Raw genomic sequence first — 9,774 nt, 5'->3', positions numbered from 1 at the left:
TGAATTTGCAAAAGCACGTATGTTAAATATAGCTGTCTCCTTAAGAAAAGATTTAACACGGTTTCGTTTATGGCACAACCTTGAATGTGGTATCATTGAAAACTAGACAATTAAGCGATTTCAGTTATAGATGTTTGAAACCTGTGTCTTGAAAGGATCGAGTTTTATAAGCGACAGAATTTTGTAAACATTGGCAATTCGCAGACTACAGTCAACAAGTAATATATCGCTGACTTGGTTAACGCGTTCTTGATTTTCTTCGCGGGATTAAAATCTGACGACTTAATTCTTAGATATTCATAAATTAGACGGATATCAGACAGTACGATAAAAATGTATGAACAAGTGGTATCGCATGGAAGTCAATTTGCAAAGCACGCATGTTAAATATACCTGCATCTTTCAAAATTATTAAACTCGGTTTCGTACATTGGACAGTGTTGAAATTGGTGTAACTGTAAACAACACAGTTAAGCGATTTGAATGATATATCTTTGAATCTTGTATCTAGAAAGTAACGAGTTTCATAGGCGACAGAATTTTGTACACAATTAATGAAATATCGCGGACTACAGTCACCAAGTAACATATTCCTGACTTGGTCAACGCGTTCTCGATTTTCTTAGCGGACTTAAACTATGGTGACTTAATTCTATGATATTCATAAATTAGACAGCTAACGCTTTCAAACAGTACCACACATGACAGGAAAATTTCAATTGACCGCACGATAAAAATTTTTAAAACCGTAAGATCGGATTGAAGTCAATTTGCAACGCACGCGTAAAATATAGCTCCTTCTTACAAATTATTTAACATGGTTTCCTACATTAGACAATCGTAAAATTGGTATCAGAGTGAATTATACAGTTAACCGATTTCCATGATATATGATTGCAAACTGTATCTTGACAGGGACGAGTTTTGTAAGCGACAGAATTTTGTAGACGATGCGAAAGTGCGCACTAAAATGGACAAGTAACGCAATGCAACCAAGGTAAACACATCAGCATCTGTCAAAATTATTTAACACGGTTTGATAGATTGGAAATTCTTCAAATTGGTATCACTGTAAACTAGACAGGTAAGCAATTCCAAGGATGTATGTTTGAAACCTGTATCTTGCAGACAATGAATTTTATCAGGCCATGAAACTCAATTTTGAAAACGGAGAGTGGCATCGTACAGAACTTGCTGCACTTTCCCTCCTCCACGAAACTTCCACGTAACGCGCGCGGTAACATTATCCGCGGGAAAATTGATATCATCTAAAAATAACCTAAGAGGGATTACGATGGTAATAGGGCCAGTATGAGGGATTACTTCTCTTACCTCTATAATCTCTTGACTATGCTCAAAGTGACACGACTTAAGGTTGACAATGAACGTTGTTTGAAATATTTTCAAAGAAAGCGATTGTATCGAAAACACGAATTTCAGAATTGCTTATTTTTGCTTTCAAATATCCTTTGTCCCCCCAAATTTTGCATGAGCATTGTTTTTACTTTCTCTTGCGACCATTGAAAGTCCCAAGAGAAACTGGAAACAATGCATATGGAAGACAAAGGCTATTATGGTATTTTCCAAAGTGGCCTATTGATAAATTCTGACATGGGACGGTTGCCTTATTTATTATGCAAAAGATTCTTGTGCATCATATCACAATTTTACGCGATGAGAGTACTATTTTGCTCTTGTAGCGGCATACTTTGGTGAACAAAGAATACAACAATACACGCCATACATGTTAAAATACGTGGCTGGGTAGCTTGCAGTTTATCATGAAAGTGAAAAAAAAAACCAATCATTAATTTATTTTTGATCAACAAACTCTTTTTTATCGCAAAATTATCCCGTTTAATGTTAAAATATTAATTAGAATTAAAATTTTCTCAAATTACCATGTGTTATTTTTCTTTGATAACTTCCTCCTTTCAGGTACTTTTTGGTGATTTTCCGGAGACCATTCATCTCCTTACGTCCTCTTATTTTATTTAATCACTGGTAGAGAACTGGCGTTATGGGTATTATATGTAATTGTTCATTGTTTCTGCTGTGCATGACGATTGCCATTGGGAATAGTCAGTGAATAGCTACTGATCTCCGGCGCTAATGATGCGAAAACGTGATCCACGAGGAACAGACAAAATAGGTGATAAATTAATGAGTTCTTTTGTTTATTACTCTAATGATTTCTTAATTGTTCTCAACTTGCTTATAAGGAGCAATCAAACGAAAACATCTGTTTAATGTCAGTGTCCAGAACAGCTAGGAATGACGATTTACGTTTAACCCGGCAAGAGGTAACAAGCTTTTCGAACGTATTCTCTTACAAAGGCTTTTTGGCCATAAATAGTTAAGTTTAAGCACTTATTTTTATCCCTTCGTGTAGTTATTTTTCTTTTTTGCTTTTTACAAGCCAATGCCGTTGCTTTAACAAGTTAGACCAGGTTAAGGTTTTGTTACTCAATATTTATTCATCTCTTATCAAGTCAACTAATATCGGCAACTTCTGAATCTTAAACAACACAGCGCAATATCGAATCAGCAGTTCACATGTATGCTTTCTCACTGGCGTTGTGAATGCCCGTCATGTGTTTAAGTTTTGCCAGCTTTTAAGGAGTGGCCATACTAAACTTGCAATTGTTCCTTGATAGCCAGGATGCATTAAGACCTGATGTTTGTCATGGACAGCACTGAATACAACATGACGGTTTTGTTGCCACCTTCTTCCTGCCCTATGCGTGTTGGTGACTATGATATTACAGCCCGTCTCGTTTGTCAAGCACTTTACATCACCGACAAGGTAAGAGACTTGCGCTAATAAATGTCAAGCGGTTTTTAAACTTAATTTTGCACAGACTGTCTTCTGCTTGATCCATAAAATACGAAAGTTTAAGTGGTTTATTTAGCTGAACGTTGTTTCTAGGGCGGTTTGCTGCTTGACTGCTTGTTTCAGATTTTTTCCCTCAAAATATTAATTCTCATGTGTTTGTAATGGTTTCAATTAAACACTTTTCAGAAAAATAATTGATTGATTTTGATGAATGAAAGTAAAATCAATTCCATAATTTTAGAGCTAGTTATGATGACAAAAAAAACCATGCAATTTAGAAATGGATTTAAGAAATAAAGAATGAGCTCATAGTACGAGTTATTACCGTAATTTTTGTCATTCACCCGCAAATAATTTGTTAAATCGTCAGTAAACAATTGTTGCTGTGGGTAACAGCGAGGTGCGGGTTATGTGACAATTTTTAAATCCACCGGTAATGGTAGTTGCCTAGTTTGTTTAACTTGAACGTTACAGCACAGAGGTGTCACAGTAAATTCCTTTCCGGAATTGTATTTTGTTTTTGCTTGTGTGTGAACAACACTACAAAGTGGCACGAGGACGTGATGCCAACTCGAGTTTATTTTGTGCATAATTAGTCGCCCGTGCCCAAAAATAGACCTTATTTACGATAGCCGACATGTTGGATTTGCTATTATCATGCAAATTAGCTGCACACTTCTGAGGGGGCAAACACGCGTTCGAGATAATTTGTTTCATGTTCATTGAATGTTTATCATTTAAGTAGTAAAACAGAATGCTTTCACAAGTTACTTCGATTTTTTTGTACTGAAAAATTAGCAGATAACGAAGTAGAAAGTCAAAATGTCGGAGGCAATCAAAAGATAAAATTATCATAAAAGGTACTATTATAAAAGGAACCCACAAATGATCAGCTCCCAACGTCAGTGGCTTCATAGCTCAGTTGGTTAGAGCGTGGCACCGGAATCGCGAGGTCACGGGTTCAAACCCTGTTGAAGTCCTGAATTTCAGGCTTCTCTACGCAATTTCAAAAATTGCGCTCATAACTGCAAAGATCATAGCTTCACTTGATTTCATATCCGCAGTTCATATATGATTTATTTCATATACCACTTTATCAAAAGGTACTTAATTCTAAATTCTAAAATGTACTTTTAGCAATGTTAATTCAATATTTCGACGTGCCGATTTTCCGCAATTTGCCTTTATTCCAATGTTTGCCCCCAGCATAACAAATGGCTAATTTGCATGACAATTTGAAAACCAACATGGCCGCCATCGTGAATAAGGACTATTGTCAGCACCTGTGTAACAACTTTTATGGTGGCAAATAATCTCGAGATATCCAGCAGGGACAAATTTCCAGTTAACACCAGTTTTCCACCTTTTAGCGACTCGTTAGGCTATGTACAACCTGAGAGATTAATATTGTTGAGAAATAGTAGTATTTTTTAAGAACGTATCTAGCATCAATAGAGTTGATAATGTAAATTGGCCACTGTACAGAGACTCTAAAAGCTGACGTTTCGAGCGTTAGCCCTTCGTCAGAGCGAAGATTCGCTCTGACGAAGGGCTAACGCTCGAAACGTCAGCTTTTAGAGTCTCTGTACGGTGGCCAATTTACATTATCAACTCCATTGATAAAACCAAATTTTTGTATACTACTTCCCCACCGACGCAGCACCACAGTTTCTTTAGAAACTACCCCTTCATTCTAGCATCAATAGAATTGAGAATAGGTCTGCTGAATGAAAAGCATTAAATTAAGGAGGTTCGAAATAGTTTCTCCTTTTTTCAAACAAATATATTCTGTCCTCAGATGAAGTTACGGTAATCGTATCAAGACGAAATTTGGTCAGGGTATTAAGTAACCATCATAGATTTCTCATCACATTTCCTCCCAAAAAACATTACCATGACAACGATATAAGGCCTTTCTTTAAGCCTTAAAATCAAGATATATAGATCGAATGCATAAATGGTTGCCAAAAAATATTCTTTTGTTTATGTGCTAATTAGACTCACTAGCCTCGTTTGCATGTACAAAATACAAAAGAAATGTTGCTTGAGAGCGAGGCTAGCGAGTCTAATTAGCACGTAAACAAAAGAATATTTTTTGTCCGCCATTTATCCATTCGGTCTATTGTCTTTTAAAAAAAAAAAACGGGAAATCTTCCTATTCAGCATTACCAGAAAATATTAGAAATAGTCTCTAAGATATTTAAAATTCAACAATCTGCGGGTCAGCTTTTCACAAATCTGTTTTTAAAAATGTCTCTAAATTTGTGACACAGAATTTCTTTAAACTTGAAAGACAAAGTTTCATATAAACTAACATGCAAGAAAACTAAAAAAATCACCGTTCGGAAGCAGAAATATAAACGAGTGAAGTTTCAAAATCAGGAAAAATGAGGGGGTTACAATATCATCTGAAATACTGTGGCTTGTGGAGTTAAAGTTCTACGACACTGAACACGAGGGCATTATTGATAAATCGCCTCTTTATATATACCCTTGTAAGGTTCTCCTGAGCTTGCTTCCTGTCTTGGCAATATAAAGGATATGACAGCAGTATCTCAGCATTAGCAATTTGAATTCTCCAAGCTTGATGCCACAACCACTTATGTTTTCTAAGACCTTGATTTTTTTCTTCCAAATAGCTGTTTTTTACGAAGAAAACAAATTAAAATGTCCGATTAAAAAAGAAAATTGGCCGTTTTAGATTTACTTCGTGTTCATTTCAGAGCACCAGCACCATAAGAGCCTACCAATCTGATAGCTGTTTGTCAATTTCATATTAAGAGTATTTCTTATCGGTGTAATGCTTATTCTTCTCAATGCTTTTTAAGAAACACCAATAAAATATTACTGATCAAAGATGACGGAGGTGCATCGAAACATGTTTGCAAATTCTTTTGGAACATCAAAACAGCATTTCACTTGCAACAAAATCGCTAATCACTTTCAAACTATCACGAAGTAAAGCTTGGTTTCTTAACATGTATTTGGACATTGCACTACATTCTCTTTCCACTTTTTACTGGACTAGACACAGCTCAGTCAAAGCTGTCTAGAACGGAACTTTTTTGTTCTTCATTTCGATTCATTTACTTTCCAAGCATCCTTGTTGGCCAGCATGAGAGCAAACTACCACCCAATAGCTCTTTAACTTTTACGTTTTGTTTTCCCATTTCAGACCACGTGATGTTCTCAAGGGAATTTTCCTTTTGTTTTTCATAAGTTATGCGTACATATTCACGTGCATATGACGACATTTGAAAGAATGTTTTCCCTAGAGTAACATCACGTTGTCTGAAAATGGGAAAACAAAATGTACAAGCTAAAGAGGTCTATTCAGTACCTTCTGTTTGTGTTCAAGTGAAGCTATGATCCTCGCAGTTATGAACACAATTTTGCAATTGCGTAAAGAAGCCTGAAAAATTCAGGACTTCACCGGGGTTGAATCCGTGACCTCGTGATACCGATGCGACGCTCTAACCAACTGAGCTATGAAGCCACTGATGTTGGCAGCTGGTCATTTGTGGGTTCTAATGTTCCCGTGAGGAATGAATGAACGATGAAATGATATATGAAATGGCTCATATATGAACTGTAGATATGAAGTCAACTGCGAGGATCATAGCTTCACTTGATTTCATATCCGCAGTTTATATATGATCCATTTCATATATGATTTAATCGTTCTGTTTTTGTGTAATATATACCACAGGCAACCCAGTGTACGCTTTATGGAGCGTCTAGTTTTAAAGCTATTTATGATGCCAAAAAACTGGATTTAAGATATAAATAACAAGCTCGTAGTACGAGTCGTCAGCGCAATTTCTATCATTCACCCGCGAATGATGTGTTAAATCGTCAGTAAACAATTGATGCTGTGGGTAACAGCGAGGTGTGGGTTAACCCTAACAAGTTTTGAATTCACCGGGAATGGTAGTTTGGCTCGTTTGTTTAACTGGAACGTTACATTATAGAGGTGTCACAACCAATTGTAAACACGCTTCCTTTCCGGAATTGTATTTTGTTTTTGCTTTTGTGTGAAGACTACGACAAAGCGGCACGAGAACGTGATGCCAACACCGAGTTGATTTCGTCCAGAATTAGTTGCCCGTGCCCAAAAATTGTCAGCACCTGTGTAAACAATTTTTATGGTGACAAAAATAGCCCCAAGATATCTAGCATATCAGGGACAGATTTTCAGTTAACACCAGTTTTCCAGTTTTAAGCCACTCGTTAGACTCAGTACAACCTGAGATTGATTTTGTTGACAAATAGTAGTATTTTTCAAAAGCGTATCTAGCATCAATAGAAATTGAAAATAGGTCTGAGAATTGCTGAATAAAAAGTAGTAAATTAAGGAGGCTCGAGATAGTTTCTCCTTTTTTCACCTTTTTTCAAACAAACGAGGCAGTGAGGTGTCATGGCGGCAAGCACGGCGCTAATGAATCTCTCACGGTGATAATCTAAATTTTAACTCAAACAAGAAGCAGTTCAAATGGTGATGTAAACTCACTGAAAGACTTTTGGATAGCTGAATTAGAAGAAAGAAAGGGTCTGTTAAATGTTAAATCTAAAGAAAGCAGCGAGACTTTAAAAACCGGGAAGAGATGGGAAACCACTTCAGTGAGAACATCAAACTCACAATTAAGTTATTTGATGCATTGATATCCCCCATACTCGTGTATGGTAGTGAAATCTGGGGTATTGACTGTAATGGTAAACTCGATACAGACCCAGAAGAACTTGTTCAAAATAAATTTTTAAAATGGCTTAAGTGTGAACAGAAACCCATAAGGGTTGAAACATGTAACGGCCCCTTGTGTGCTTGGAAACAAGCTTCTGAATATTCAATTTGCTATGTGCCATATTTGGAACAACAAGAGCGAGGGGTTTCCAACTAGGGTAGCACTGAAACATTCAACCAATCAGTTCGCACTGAATATTCGGAAGCTGTGAACGTGCGTTACACGTTTCAACCCTTATGGGTTTTGTTACAATTATCTCAAGTGGCTTACAATGACATAAAATGGATTAAAGATAAAGCTCTTTGGAGTAAAAATATCAAACCTCTTTATATGATAGGTTTAGGAAATCTTCGGGAAAAAGCACATTTTTCGGATGTAGGAATTGTATGCATTATTAGACAAAGATTGTTGGTCATTGAATTAAAGGTCGTTCAGTGAGATGAATAATGACATAAGGAAAGATCCCAATCAAAGCAACAATATGCGAACTTACCGTAAAGTCGAAACAATAGATAATTAAAGATGCGAGGATTACCTTCACCAGGTCACCAACATCCGGCACAGAGCCACCATGACAAAACTGCGACTTATTAATCATAGATTGGCAATAGAAACCGGATCGTTACATAAGACAATATAAGAAACCGAACGAAAGAATCTGCCTTTTGTGTAAGAAAGAAGCGGAAGATGAAAAGCACTTTAGTCTCCTGCCAAGTTTACCAAGAAAAAAGGAAATCTGTTAGAATGCTTATATAAAGAATTCAAAATCCCAATTGTGAAAATGTCGACAAACTATTTTTGCTGCTATGAACCCCCCCCAGTAGTAATAATGTTGAGTTACATAAAATAATTGCAAAGCATATACATGACTGCTATGAAATTAGACAGTAAACGTAGTTAATCCTAAAATTAGAAAATTGTCAAATTGAAAATTTGGAGGGTTAACGATGCACAAGACACCAAATAATGTGTGTATTCTGTCCTTAAATACAGTTACGGAGATCAGATCAAGACGGCATTTGGCAAGGGTATTAAGTACCCATCATACATTTCTCACATTACATTTTCCTCCAAAATAACGTTAGCATGGCAACGATATTAGGCCTTTCTTTAAGCCTAAAAATCAAGATATATTGTATTTTTTGAAAAACGAGAAGGTGAAGTCTTCCCATTCAGCGTTACCAGGTAATGTTAGAAATAATCTCTAGAATTAAAATTCAACAATCTGAGGTCAGTTTTTCAGAAAAATCAGTTTTTTTCAAAGGTCTCTAATTTTGTCACCTACAAATTCCTTTAAAATTTGAAAGACAAAGGTTTAAAATTAATCCAAGCTAACATGACAAAAAATGAAAATATCAACCTCCGAGAGGCAGAGATAGAAACAAGTAAAGTTACAAAATTGGGAAAAATGATGGGGTTTCAAGATAAGAATTTCCGCATGTGTCACCCGCTCATTCGAGTGCAGGCGCGAGAGGAGCTACAGGCCAACACAAACGGATTTAAGTGACCGTTAAAACCGTTTGTGTACAATTTTCGTAGTTTTCGTGAATAGATGACTTTTTCTATTCCAAATATATAGGAATTGGAAGAAAGGTGAACGAAATTAGCAGTATTTATTTCTGGTGACCCATTTTGAATCATGAGCTAATGCGAGCAGCTTTTAGAATTGGGTTTGTGGCGTACGTGCGCACGCTCAGCTGAAAACCCTTTTGAGCCTCTTTAACACCGAAACAATGGATAGAGTTCGCCAAGCTACTACTTGCTATAAAATGGTAGTTAACTGCTCAATAACACCCATCTAAGATTTTTCAATCTTGCACCAGCTATCTTTCAACAAATAAAAGACACTAAAAGATCCATGGAAACCACAAATTATGTCCGCTAACCCTAACCCTTTTAATATTCTGGCAATTCTTTCTTAACAAAAAGAAAGGCTTTTTAATAGGCAATTTTTAAGATGGCGTCATTTGACTACAACCTAAGACCCTGACCCCTAACCCTAAAACCAAAGAACTTAAATTGTCCATCACCTGTGGTTTCCATTTGTTTTCCCATTTCACACTTTTAGAGTGCAAAATGATGGCTTGTTCAAATAAAATAAAATAATAAAGACAATGTAAATCTACATCAACCTTTAAAACAAATACAAAAAATATTTTTAGAAATACTGTACATCACCTGTGGTTTCACTTATTT

Source organism: Montipora capricornis, chromosome 12 (genome assembly GCF_036669925.1).
Source record: "Montipora capricornis isolate CH-2021 chromosome 12, ASM3666992v2, whole genome shotgun sequence".
NCBI lineage: Eukaryota > Metazoa > Cnidaria > Anthozoa > Scleractinia > Acroporidae > Montipora > Montipora capricornis.
Note: the sequence above shows the minus strand (reverse complement) of the source record.